A 14874-nucleotide genomic window follows, 5' to 3' on the forward strand; every position below is an offset into this window, starting at 1 on the left:
ATGTACTCCGTAAAGAGTATAATTACGCTTTTGTTGTCAAATTAGTTAAATATAATATTACATGATAAAAGTACTTCTAAAAAAAGTATTTCCATTTAGCAATGTGTGTAAGAGGAAAACATAAATTTCGGCCCATCCAATCTGACGTAATAAGCGAAATAAATCGGTCATAAAAGAAAACCAACCCAATGCAATATATTATACGAATCTAATTTCAGTTCTTGAGGTTAAATTGTTATGTTTTTATGTGAATACTGGTATATATTGGTCGCTATTATAGTGACCGCACTGTACAGTATTTGGTTACAGATCTTCGCCACCACTGTGCTCGTACACGACATATACATCACCCTATAAGACCTTAGCATCTTTTCACGCTGTTCTGCATAAGGCTTGAAAAGGCATTGATGTAAACAGCTATATGGTAAATTGCCGAAGAGTCCGAAATTCATCGCTGCCTGAATGACTTGCTTTACCTGATCACCATTTGCAGTTTGGGCTGTGGCACCGGTGGTGATGACTGCTGTGGCTAGGCAGCAAAATTATTTTCATTATTGGCGTATTGTAAGTTCAGATTTGTCGCTGCAGTCGTCGACGTCGAAATACTACTAGCGATTGTTTCTTCTTACCGTCTTTCTTTTCCGGTCTTATTCGTTGTGCTCAACGCCTTTCGATGCTCGTTTTCTTCTTACCGATGATGACGACGGCGACGATTTCATGCATACATCTAAAGAAAGAACGATAAACCAACGATTCTTTTTGTATGGGTTCGTGTAGTCAAAGCTATAGCCACAGCTATCGTCATCACCGCTGTCGCTGTCGTTTCCTCTTCTGTTCCTGCTATTTCTTTTGCCTCTTTTCATCGCTCGTAGCATGTGTTGGTGAGTTGTTAATGTATGAGAGTGCTGACCGTATACACAGTATACACCCTCTACTTGCGCTGCAAGGCAACATGCTAGTACGGTGTGCGCAATCAACGCGGTTACAACATCCAAAACAAAATTGAGTAGAATATAAAAACAAAATTTAATTACAAATTTTGTCTGTCTAACTAGCCAGCTTTTAGCTCTTGATAATTACTCCAATGTACTCTTATATGTAAGCGATTGCCAATTGTTCCCGATGCTTTTCGAAATAATTTGTCGGTATTAACGCGTGGTGATCACTTAATCAACTAATACTCTTGTTGACCACCGATCAGACGTCATTCGGCGTAGGAAAATATTTCGCGGCAACAATGACGGTGTATTGCAATGACGAGCTGGAGTAGTCAGTTTGTCAATCATTCACGTACCGACGGTAATTCTTCACAGTATGTGTGGGTTTTTACATAAATTTGTTTCGCATTAGTTCGTACTTTTTATTAATTTGTGTTGATGCGTTCCCGGTTGTTCGCACGTGTGTGTTTGTATGTGCTCATTTTTTAATCATTTACTACATTTTGTGATCAACGCTAGTTAATATGTACAGTACAGTACACGCATAGGTGCAGGTAATAATTATGACTTTTCCGATATAGATCGGAATAGTCTAATTCACAAAATTACAATCAGTTTTGGAAGTACAAAAAATGCAAAACTGGCGGATTTTGCTTCGGTGTTTTTGTTTTGTACTAATTGCGTTCGTTGACGCTTAAATTACATCAAATCGACAATCTGCCGACGGTAGTACAGCAAACCAAATCATGCTCAATGTTTTCGAAAAAATAAATAACTCGAACGTGCAAAAGTTAAGAATATTATAATATCAATAAAAATTTCCAAAATATGTGAGTAAATATGTAATATAAAAATGATAAGTAAATATAAAACGTGCATGTGATAGCAATAGCAACAACTTGAGGCGCATAACCATGCCAATGGCGCGTTGATGGTAACAGAGCACTAAATAGAAACGGACGGTTGGTTGCCCATAGCAACGCAAACTCGCAAACACATCATACCTCAGAGCACCTTAAAAAAAGGGTATGTACATACATATGTACAGGGTGGCTCATATAGTGATTTTTAATTATGTGTTGTTTTGACAGTGACTGTTCTTCGATCTTGACAAAACGTCGGTATCATATCTCCGTGAAACGAATCCCTTTAACGTATTATTCATACTTCGCACAACTTTACAAAACTTACAGTTTTTAAAAACTTAAGGCTGACAATCATACATAAAAATTTGCAATTCTTAAAAAATACTTGCAATTTTCTTTTGTGAATTAATATTGTATAATAACATCCGTTTCATGGAAATCTGTAAAAATATTTCTAGTGGTATCACTGTATTTGAAATTCAAGAGACAAATTGCACTAATTTCCTAATAATCAGGTATATGCAAAATGCATTCGACAGATTTTTATCTGAAAGTTTAAAATGTATACTTCGCACAAGCTGTGCTTGAACAGCTTTGGAGAAATATTGCAAACATGTTTCCAAACTCAATGTGGTATACCCCAAACAGTTCCTTTACTTAAAATAACTCAAAGAATATTTTCTGACGAAGTGCATTTCTGTTTCGGTGGCTATTAACAAGCAAAATTGCCGCATCTGGGGATCGGATAACGCGCTTGTGATCGTCAAAGAGTTATAGTTTGGTGAGGTTTTTTTAACGCTGGCATGCTGCTTCAAATGCCATTTCAATCAACGATGAGTGCCTGGATCTTTGGTTTCAGAACGACGGCGCGCCATGCCACAACCAATCCTTTGGGCGCCAAGTTCGGTAATCGGGTTATCAACCGTATCGCCGATACCAGTTGGGCACCTCGAACTTCGATTTAACGCCTTTGGATTTTTTTGTGGAATGCTGTAAAGGGCCGATGGTATGCGAACAGTTCATCAATGATTTAGGCCCTTAATGCGGAAATCAAGCAAAACATTTAGATCGAGCCAGAAAAAGTCACCAAGGTCTTGGAAAACTGGGTTAACAGGATGTGCAACTCCGAAGCCACCGTAGAAACCCACATGAATGAAATCGTGGTTCATAAATAATGGGATTGTTTTTTCTTTCGAATAAACCAATGATATAGTGATGAAATTGAGTTTTGTTTATTTTTTTGTATTCCTAAAAATAAACGATTGCATGGGCCATCCTTTATACATATATGTTACCGCTGAAATTTGTACTGTCGCCGATCATTTACATGTTTACGATCGCGGCAATACCAGCACCACGGAGACGCCATTGTTGTGTCAACCTGCAAGCACATAGATATGTATGTCTATACGTAATAATAATTCATGATGAAATCAAAAATTGATAATAATAAATAAAAATGCTATAAACAAGAGTGTAAAGATTAATAGCTCTTCCCAAATGCACTATCACTATACCTATTATCTCTGTATGTACTGTCCCATGTATTTGGTATATTTTTAGTTAAGTGAACAAGTGCACCAGCGTGGGAGTGGGCATACATACATAAGTCTTACGACAAGCTATTGTGTTATCAGTTGCCGTTTTAACGAATTTGTTGAATATTCGCAGGAAATATAATGTGTAAACAGACGCAATATATTAATTACAAAAATTATGTTTTTATGCGTATATGTATGTGTGCAAAACTATAACACGGTGTAATACTTTCTTTTTCTGTACTCTATATCTTATTCATATTCTAATTAACTAAATTTGTTTGCTGTATAGTCTTATTGGTACACATTGGTACAGTGACTCACAGAAATGATGCAGCAATCATTTTTGGCAATATTAAGTTAAAATCTTGCAAATATATTAGCCCAATTTTTTTTTGTTTTGTTTTATTTTTTAATTTCATAACTTTATGAATTTGGAGAGACAAAAATTATATTGTCCAAAAGTAACAAAAGATATCACTCAGAATATATATGTACCCGTACAGCCAAAATTATGCGCACGAGTTTACTCTTATTTGCGACATGTGGTGCAGCAAGTAATATTTACTGTCTAAGAACAAAATAGTCATATTTAAGTCTAAAAGAGCGGGCTGGAAATAAAAATGGGTCGTAAAACATCTGTTGTATTGCGAGAAATAAAATTTAATTTCTAAAACGAACCAAAAGACAACTAAAAATAGTGAAAAGAGTAAACTAAGCCATTGTTCAATACATTATTGCGCGCTTTGCAAAATAGGCTTAAACTCTGTATAACAAGGTTTTCAATGATAATAATTCATGATGGATCATGCGAAGAGTACGCGAAAATCTACCCGGGAGAGGATGAAGAAGAATAACTAAGGAAAACAACTTCCGGAATACCACCATTCTTGCTTGCTACTCACCACCTCTACGAAGGAGGTAAATTTTTATAGCAATTGAAAGTGAAAGTCGACGGCACACCAATACCGGCCAACTCAAAAATTTTGGGGGTCACCTTCGACAGTTTGCTCCTCTTCGTGCATACGAGTTCAATTGCCATTAAGTTCCAAAACCGCAACAAGGTACTCAAATCCCTAGTCGGTAGCACTTGGGGCAAAGACAAGGAAATGTTACTATTCACTGCTATGGTTACATGCCAGCACGATACCATTAACCCACTGACCTACCACCCCGCTCCCTTTGGACTCAACCCATCGAATCAACATGATCGGTGGCTACACCGTATTGGCAGAACTTGATGAACTGCTACAACCGCAACACGTAATTGTATGGGGTGCGTGGTATGCGTGTCATGGGAAGGAACCGGAAATGTAACTTCTATTGGAAGTAATATGGATAAGAATGAATATTTGGATATCTTAGAGGAAAATTTGTTACAAAGTGCCAATTGGGTGCTAATTGTCCCAGGTTCTTTCTTCTATTCATTCCGTTATCAAATAGAGATTCACAACTCGATCAGTTTTGTGTTTGCATTTGCGGTTCATTTGGTAAACTCTTTAATTACGCATCGTACACTCCTAGTAGTACTGATTCACTGTATTGCGCTCAAGTAAATAATATTATTGATCTTTATAGAAGAAATAAAAATAATCACTTTTGTATTTTAGGTGATTTTAATCTAAATAAACTGTATGTTCTAATTTACTGAATGACCTTCACTCTAACCAATGTTAACTATAATTATGAAATTTACTTCCTAGACAGCCGTTTTAGTATTAATTTAATTCACATTAATAAATGGACAACTTTTTGTATAATAAATATATTTCTCTGTGCGAAATACATAGATTTAAAAGGAAATCCAAGAATTTTCTGGAAATACATCAATTTTAATATTCTAAGCAGATTGAGATTTAATGGCACAGAGAGTTTCGGTGCATAGATTTTTTGAAAGCATTTGACATGGTCTTGCACCAAATTCTAATCTGGAAACTTGAGGAACTTGGAACTAGGTCTCCACTCGTCCGTCCCTTTATGGCTGAAATCATACCTGTCAAATAAAATCTCAGATGCTGAAATTGAGAATACTAAATCTCATACATTTGTGTCAACTTCTGGAGTACCACAAGGTAGCATTCTCGGTCCTATCTTGTTTATACTTTTCGTTAATGACGTTGGTCGTTGTTTCAAGTATTCTAAGTATTTACTCTATGCAGACGATTTGAAACTTTTTCGCAAAACCTCCTGTCTATCGGATACATTGCTATTACAGGAAGACTTGACTGCACTTACCCTAAAATAATTAATATTTTAATTAATATACTACACTTTAAAGTTTTTATTACTATAATAGTTATGAGCAATGTTAAGGACTGCGTTATTTTGATTGTGAGCTGTCAAATAAAAACATTTCGTTCCAGAGTATAGTGAATATAAATTTCAGAACAGAGTAGAAAAAATAGTTGGTTTGACAGTTGTCTAAAAAAATTCATATTGTGTTGATTCGAATCTCGAAGTTTGTCTAAATGCGCTTATGATTTTAGTTTTGCGATAGTGTGAGGCATCAAGAACTTTACTCGCTTTGATTGACCGGTTTCTCTCGGTTGGATTCTCACACTTCACCCATTGTTGAAAATTTGTTCATGCACACGTTTAAACTCATTTAGTCATATTCAAACTCCGCAAACAAAAAAACCAATATGCCATGAATTCTACTTTAATATGGCTCGCTGCTTTGTAAATATAAAAAAAACTCACCGATCTAATGAGAGATAATGGTCTATAACCTTCTTTCCGATTCTATGAGCACCATCTCTTTTTTTTTTTTAAGGTTTTTGAATATATTATATTTGTGCATCTGTATATTTTCTCGCTTGTTTGCTGTACCGTACTTCCCAGCCCTTTGTCTGGTGTTCGTGCGTCTCGCCTGATCAGCAGAAGCTTCCTATATTGATGGTCTTTCTTCTTATTCCTTTCTTTCTCTGATCCACGCAACCGCTATTGGAAGCTAATGCATCTTGAAGAAGCTGTTTCTCCGCATGGAAAAACGTGTTTCTTTTTATGGAAAATCGCAAAGAATAGATGAATGATGTTTAGAGAAACCTCTCTCGATGGACTCTAGTCCGTCTATTCCAATTCTAGAATTAAACGTACATACTCAGTAGGGACATAAATACTGTTACACGCATTTTATGCTACAAAAATAAAAAAGTAATGAATATATTTTTCCAATTACCAACTTTGTGTTACATACTTATTGATATATATTTTTTATTACTGTTAATATATAATTAGGCTTGTTTATTTAGTTTTAACTAATTTTCACTTTTCGTATATATATTAAATAAGAGTTAGTTTTAATAATAGCTTATATAGCTTAATAAGCCAATGTGTTGCTTCCTTAATATAATCTATTATGAGTCTTCTAAATGCAGTAATATTTTTTCGTTTTTTATATTACTTAATATTTCATTAAACCGTAAGGTTGTACATCTTCTAAATCTAAAATTTTGTTCGTTAACTACTTTGGTAACAAACCATAAGTAATTTTAAAAACAAAAAGTAGAATATTCTTAACTATTCTTTGGTTAATATTAAGCCATTTTAATGTGTCAAGCATACATGAGATCGGGGTCAGTTTATTACAGGAACAGTAAAGTCGAACAATACATGAAATGTGGCTTAAGGGATGCCGGTGGTCTAGTGCTCGAAAATTTAGGGTATTTTCAGGATTTAGTTTTTTTACAATAAAAAAATGAAAAACGATATTTAAATTTTGTAGGCTGGACCGTGCTGTCCATTTTGGCTCTTCTATTTATCTGAAACAAAAAACAAAACAAAAAACTTTTAATCAGTATGTAGGTATGTATGTCCCGTACTAGAATAAAACAATCGCCCGTACTAGGCCATTGATGTTGTGAACAACATATTAAAATTTCAGACCATTCGTTTGGTTGGTTTTTTGTTGTTTTGATAACACCAGGCCGAAAAAAGTAGTTTTGAGATAATTGAGTTGAAAGATTTAAGAGTGGCCGCGTGACAAATCTGACTCAACCTGATAAAACGGCTGTAGAATCGAAAATACTTGGAATATCCTTCCAAAAGTTTGAGAGTATGTTATCAAAAGCCTATTCTTTCCAAATATTAAAAAAAAATTTATTGTTTGAAAATTCTAGACCACCGGGACCCCTTAATCATGACATTGAATATTTTTACGGCACTAGCTTGTTCATCCCAAGATATCCTTTGACTCCTTTCAAATTATCATTAAACCTATTAAGACATTCCTGACATGAGTTTCCGGACGTGTATTGCAGCGACTAATCAGAATATTGCCAAATATTTATTCCCTGTAGTGTACTTACATTTATGTATGTATGTACGAAGTGTGTTAAAAAAATAAGGTGAATTTTCAAATTTTGATTGACTCAGACTACTCTCAACGTATGGCACTGTCCACATTTCAAGTGTTTTTGAGCACTTAATTGCATTTTTTACACAAAATTTGATGCAACTTCTTTGATCCATTTTTTTCCATTGTCGAATTTACGTAGCCCGCGAAATTTGAAAATTCGCCTTAAATTTTGAACACACCTCGTATATTAAAAAGAGTAAATGATAAGTACTGTACCTGGCTGTATGGCTAATGTTATTGATCGTATACTCGAGACGCATTCAGATGCTTTCAGTCGCTGCCATCTGTTAATTAGGTTGCTCTTAAGCCATTTACTTTCAATTAGCGCTATAGCGCTTCACTTATTGTTTCGAAAGTTCAAAAAAAAAAATGGTTAAATGGTTTTATAACAGCTATCAAGACGGTATTTTGCTAAATTTTAGCAAATGTTTTGACCCTTTGTTCGAATAAATACACGTAAGAGACGCACCACCAATCCATAACTGAAGGGGATAACCCTTTTTGATCCGAGGGATCAGTTCACATGCTCTTTTAGATGACCGTGCATATATTCTATCACTTTGCTTGTTAAATTTTTCTGTACGGTACAAATTTGTTCCTTGGTAAACAAAATTTTTCTGTTATCAACGTGCTTCACCAAAAAACGTTTGCATTTGTCCATCCTATTTATTTATTTTTTTTTCAAAGCTATGAAATGTTCGGGAAGGCGTTCGAAAGTCCCAAGTCCCAAGAATTTCTGCGAGACATTCATCTCCTGGTTCATAATATTCTGTTTTCGGAGTGGATTTTACTGAATTTTTTATTTGGCAGCTATTTTTGTTGTTGTAGTTGCATAAACATTCCACATACCTATAAGGATGATTTACGGCGTTTGAACTGTGTGTGGACGACCTGACTGGTTTCCTGCAGCCCCTAAAACAGTTCTATGTACAAACATGCATACGAAACGTTTTGAAAATACCACCTTTATTTTATTCCACACTTAAATAGGGCAATACGGTTCTCGTTATCGACCACTCCATTAGGAACGGTGAATCAATTTACGTTTATCGGCATTTCATAGGCCACGTGGTAACTACGGTAATTACTGACGTTAATGTGAAAACAAATATTCTAACAAAAATATGAAATCTGCATATATGTGCACATGTATGTACCTACTAATGTGGCATATGTAGATACGAGTAAAATGGCAAATATTTATACGGCAACATTAAGAATACTAAACAATAAACAATATTTTTAAAAGAAAAATATAAAATGTAAAGCTCAAATTCAAAAACACACCGAAAAAAAGTTTCAAAAATATTAATAGTGAAAAAATTATACAAATCAAAGATAAACGCGGAAAAGAGCTTCACAGATTCTTATGGAACGTGCAATTAAACTAAGACGTGGTGTGGTGGGCGAAGTCACAGTTCACAACAACTTAAATTACGACAACGACACCATCAAATGCTGCGTATACAAGAAGATCAGTAGCAACAGCGACTTATCGTTATAAAACGTTAAGTATGTAGCTGTAAAATTAAAAAAAGAAGATACTACCAAATCGCTATATAGCACAATTAACTTATTTTTTCTACCTTTAATTTAATATTTATCATTATTTGTTTCAGTTCATTGTTTCATTCGTATTATTTCTGTTGCTTGATTTTCCTTGCCATCCAGGTTACTAACTGGCAAACAAATTCAGTTTGCAAATTTTTGAATTTGTTTAAAAATAATTTATAGTCAGTGTAATCAGCTTTGCTTCTTCTGTCTATCATTTTGTAAAAAAACTTTCCATCAAAGAAAAAGCAGAATTCCCATACAAAAATTAAACTTGTTTATAAATACTCTGGAAATTGCCCGTATTTTATTTATATATAAAACTGTGGCTCCTCCATTTGCTTAAAGATAAAGACCATAAATCTTATCACCATAAATTTTTGAAGAAGCACGATCGAACACCTAAATATGCATACAGTTTAACTTGGAAAATCCTTTCAAATTGATAAACAGTAGTATGTATGTTAGGCTGGGTCGATTTGTGGGGAGGCAAACAAATCGCCCATTGCTCTGTGAAAATCATATTCTTTGGATCAAAATAAGAAACTTTGCCGAAGGAACCATATCTCTAAAACGAATTCTGATGTCCCCCAATTTGGGTCGAACTTTTAGTGTCTTTTGTGGGGAGGCAAAAAAATCGCCCATTGCTCTGTGAAAATCATATTTTAGGGATCAAAATAAGAACCTTTGCCGAAGGAACCATACCTCTAAAACGTATTCTGATGTCCCCCAATTTGGGTCGAACTTTTTAGTTTCTTTTCTTATGTAAAGGCCAAAAATGGTGATATTTTGAAATGATTGTATGGGGAAGCCCCCAGGGGAGTTCCAGGGGGTGTGCCACTGGCATGGGTGGATCGGCTGTTCCAAGTTAGTGGGGGTCGGTCATACATTTGGACTCGATTGGAGCACTCTAAATGGGTCAAAGTGGGATTTTTCGTAAGAATAAATATTCCTTATCAACTCCATTCAAAATTAAAAAAACAAAAATACTGTAATATTGCTACCTATGCCCATAGTCACTTGTAAATTTCTAATAGATAGGGAAACTATCAACATGGAATATATAATACAATTTGGCAAAACCAGACTACATGCGAAATAAGCAAACAGAAATGGCCGAAATGGAACAGGGGTCGCTCAAAAAGCCGGTTGAGATTTAATAATGAAGTTACAATAAACATGATAGGTTTATTAACCGATCATTGTTTAATAGGTAGCTTCGCCAGAAGGTTAGAACTCCCTTACTACGATTTTTATTGAAAATTAAGGCTTAACTAGAAGGAGGATTTGCACTCTTGGTAGTAGTCTTAACAGCTGTAGCGGATATAGCTCATTTAAAACTAACGAAGCTTTGCTCATTTATAAAATGAGTATATGAGTCTATTAGTATTTTTCGTCAATTACACTGCATAATAAAATAATTTTTTATCAGCCTATTTCTTATTTGATATAGTCTTCGGCTTCATTGATTGCCCCTATACGGCGGATCGAAGACGCCTTCACTTAATTTTACCTGTAACTGGTCTGGAAGCATTATAAATTCATAGACAAATTTTAAATAAATAAGAATAATTGCTAACATATGCATTCACGCCAAACGGAGTGCATAAATAGCGCCTGAGAATAGAAACCATAACATTATGCTACCGTTATCGTAGGTGCTTGTTGGCCGACACTATTTTGTATTGTTTGGTGTATAATTTTTGATCAATTAAAATTTTGTCGTTGTTATTAGCATGATGAAAGGTGGCCGCAAAACCCATTTTTTGATTGCAGACATGGTACATACTTTTCTTTGTTAAGGGATTAAATATATGTGTCAGGAACCATGAATCCTCTGTATTATTTAATAAACAAAAAAATTTAAAAAATCGGCAAAATGACTTTATATTCTACACACTTTCCATGTAGATTTTTCTCCCTTCGTCGCTCTTCACCAACTGCATTACAGTCTCGATTAGTTCCATGTGGTGGGCAATGAACTCTTCCATTTTCACAATGGCGGCGATAAGTATAGGGGAACACTCCAACGTTAGAAGATAATCTAATAATGGCGCTAAAAATCCGTTTCAATCGGCTTTTTTGTATATCAGCATACACTTCGTTGTCAACCATTTCACTTTAATGCGTTCTTCAAAAGTCTAATCGGGAAGTCGTAATTAGATTAAGGAAATATTTAAAAAGAAATGCATTTTAGAAACTGATTTAGATTTTATAAAAATTTTGGATTTTTCAACCAATTTTGAGTTATTTCTTTTAAATGTGTGGTTTGTTGGTGAAATACTTATTAAGGATAAAATAAGTTTTAGAAAAAATTTGGCTTTTTTGAAGGAGTTAAGGCTCATTTTGGAAAAGTTCTTTAAAGCTCGTATTTAGCTTGAGAACTCGATAATGTTAAGCTGTGGAGTGTTCATCTTCCGTTGTATCAGTTGTACCAATAACAGTGCCAGCTGTAGCTAATGAAATGTCTGCCCAAACCTTAAAACATAGTTGCCAATCTAGTGCTTTAGTGCATTTCGCTTGAATCATTCAAAGGCTGCTTTCTGCGTTAAAGGAAAGATATTTTACTGTACTTTTTGTGAACAGGATGTTTTGGCTACTTGTGAATTTTTTTCGCATGAAAAATACAATTTTTTTTTGTTTAATTATATTTGCATTCATCAGGCAATTAAAAAGTTAGGACCTTTTAAAATTTTGTTTAATTTATTTTGACTGAAGTCGTGTTTTCAAACTTAAGAGAGCGTACTAATATTAATACCACGGTACACATTATGTAGATACTCTCACGTTTTTGCAGCAGCTTTTCTAACAAAAGCCATCTTATAGTATTATACTTATACAATATACAGGCATGTTCTGCAAATCTTACGATTTGCAAATGTTATGATCCGGAAAATATTTTTAAATATTTGTAATGAAAGTAATACATATTTCAATTGATGATGATCAATGAGTGAGTACATATACGTTGTGGTGTGAAGGGGTGTAAAGAAAATACTCCTGTAAAATATATCGAAAATAATTTAAACAAAAAAACTATTACAAATACGATTTTACTTACGTGGGTAAAAGGATTCGCCTACATTTCAACCTCAAAGCCAAATTCGTTGGAAACAATGTAGGTAAATGCACATTCAATAAAAAATAAATTTGGAAAATAATAAACTTTTCCGGAATTAAAACCACTCAATTCACATCGGGACAGCTGTCTGTATACAGCAGCTGACCCCGTCTAACAAACATAGGGCAGTGCTGTCATCCATTTTTATAAGTCGATGCAATAGTTTTGCCCAAATGCCCGTAAATCGCTCCCCACCACTAGGTGGCGCTTCAAAGCAAACTGATGCCGACATTAACCCAAGTGTGACTCAAAACAAAAAAAAAAATTACTATAATTGCGAATCTGAAATTTTCTTACAAAACAAGATCTCTGAACTTGAAGCAATATGTATGCAACTTAAGCAAGAAATGCTTCAACTTAAAGCTGATAATGCTAAGCTAAAAGATGAAACTCTAAATTTAAAAGGTTCACTAAGTACAGGGACATTGAAAGATAACATTGTCGCTAATTATGAAACTGATGAGGAGAAACTTAACCGAGAAACCGACTGGATCCTAAAAAAAACAAGAAGGCCAGCTAAAAAGAGAAAAGCTGATGATAAATAAACATGTTTGATGTAAATGACTACAGAGTAGTAACCAAAATATTATCCGATAAAAATATATCCTGGTACACATATGAAAATAAGCAATCCAGAGATATTAAAGTTGTAATAAAAAAATTGCACCACTCAAATCAACTAAGCAGTTTACTAAAAGATTTAGAAGCGCAATGCTTCTTGTCAGCTTTGAACCAACCGATAAAGTACAAGATATATTCAAGATAAATAGAATATTAAATACTGTAGTTAAAGTAGAACCAGTAAAAAGTTCGACATTAATACCACAATGTAAGAATTGCCAATCGTATGGGCATACTAAAAATTATTGTGGAAAACCACCAAAATGCGTAAAATGTGGAGAAAAGCACCTTACAGTTTATTGTACAAAACTGTCAACTGAAAAACCAAAATGTAGCAACTGTGGAGAAGCGCACCCAGCAAATTATAGGGGATGCGCAGTTGCCAAGGAACTGCAATAGCTCAGAAATAAATTTCGCAATATTTTAAATACTAAATCGCATGAAAAAGAACCTGAAAATAAAAATTTAGAAACAAGAGCACACAAGACATATGCTACTATAGTTCGATCTGATAATGCACCACAGCCAACCGAAAACTCTGATACTAGTCAAATCTTACAAAATATTTTGTCAAAGCTATTAAATATGGAAGAAGCTATTACAAATATTGATGAACGATTAAAACAACAAGAATATAATAACGGAAGGAGTATCCAAAAGAAGAAGTAAACATATTAAATACCTTCAAAGTAATGCTATGGAATGCAAACGGTCTTTCTAAACATGAACATGAGTTACAAATTGTTTTAGACGAAAACAACATAGATGTCTGCTTAATAGCAGAAACACATTTCACAAAACAGTCGTTTATAAAATTTAAAGGTTACAACTTGTATCACACAATACATCCATCAAATTCACCAAGAGGAGGTAGTGCCATAATCAGCAAAGAAACGTTAAAGTACAGTGAAGAACCAAAATATCAAACGGAAAAAATTCAGGCAACACTAATTAAAATGTATACAAAGAAGTACAGCAGAACGCTAGCAAGTCTATATAGTCCACCAAAACATGCACTTAAAACAGAAGATTATATTGTATTCTTCAAACATGTTGGAGATCGCTTTATTATAGGGGGCGACTTCAACGCAAAGCACACGCATTGGGGATCCAGATTGACAACAATGAAAGGAAAGGAGTTACTATGTGCAATAAACCAGTATATTTGCGAAACTTTTTTATCAGGGAGTCCAACATACTGGCCCTCAGATCAAAACAAAGTTCCAGACTTAATAGACTTTTTCATAGTAAAAAATATCAGTTGCAACTATCTACAAGTAGAAGAAAGCGCTGATTTAAACTCTGATCACTCACCAATTGTATTCACTTTAAGCGAATACTTAATATCAAAAATAAACAAACCAACACTCGTGAATCATAAAACCGACTGGCAAAGTTTTAAGTTAATTCTAAAGGAAAATATAAATCTGAATGCTTCCATAAAATCGAGAAAAAAATTAGACGAAAGAATCGAAAAATATATCAAAATTATCCAACAAGCGGCCTGGCAATGCACACCGGAAATAAAAAGAAGACTTAAAGGAAATAGTTATCCGAGGGAGATTTTAATGCTAATAAAAAATAAACGTAGATTGAGAAGAAAATGGCAACAAACCAGAGCACCACAAGACAAAGCCAAACTCAATAAACTCTCTACACAACTAAAAGAAGAAATAAAACAACTTAAAAATGACTCCATTAGAGATGCTCTAGAAAATTTAACGAGCGATAAACGTACGGACTATTCACTTTGGAAGGCAACTAAAACCTTGAAAAGGCCTATTATGCATTCCCCACCAAATATGAAAATTATGATGGCAGCTGGACCAAATCTAACGAACAAAAAGCTGAGAGATTTGCCGAATATCTTCAAAACATTTTT

At 34.3% G+C, this 14874-nt stretch overlaps 1 protein-coding gene across 8 annotated transcripts in view; it reads left to right on the forward strand.

Annotated features, from left to right (window-relative positions):
* The first annotated feature begins 937 nt into the window (after positions 1–937).
* The window catches only part of LOC128870479 (protein pangolin, isoforms A/H/I/S-like), a 306016-nt gene continuing 292079 nt past the window's right edge, over positions 938–14874 (forward strand). For 5 of the 8 annotated variants that reach the window (XM_054113155.1, XM_054113156.1, XM_054113154.1 and 2 more), the window contains exon 1: positions 938–1299. The gene's annotated coding sequence lies outside the window, so the exon portion shown is untranslated. The remainder of the gene's footprint in view (positions 1300–14874) is intronic. The other 3 variants (XM_054113153.1, XM_054113157.1, XM_054113161.1) reach the window with 2 other exon arrangements.

The sequence above is a fragment of the Anastrepha ludens genome, chromosome X (assembly GCF_028408465.1).
Source record: "Anastrepha ludens isolate Willacy chromosome X, idAnaLude1.1, whole genome shotgun sequence".
Lineage (NCBI taxonomy): Eukaryota > Metazoa > Arthropoda > Insecta > Diptera > Tephritidae > Anastrepha > Anastrepha ludens.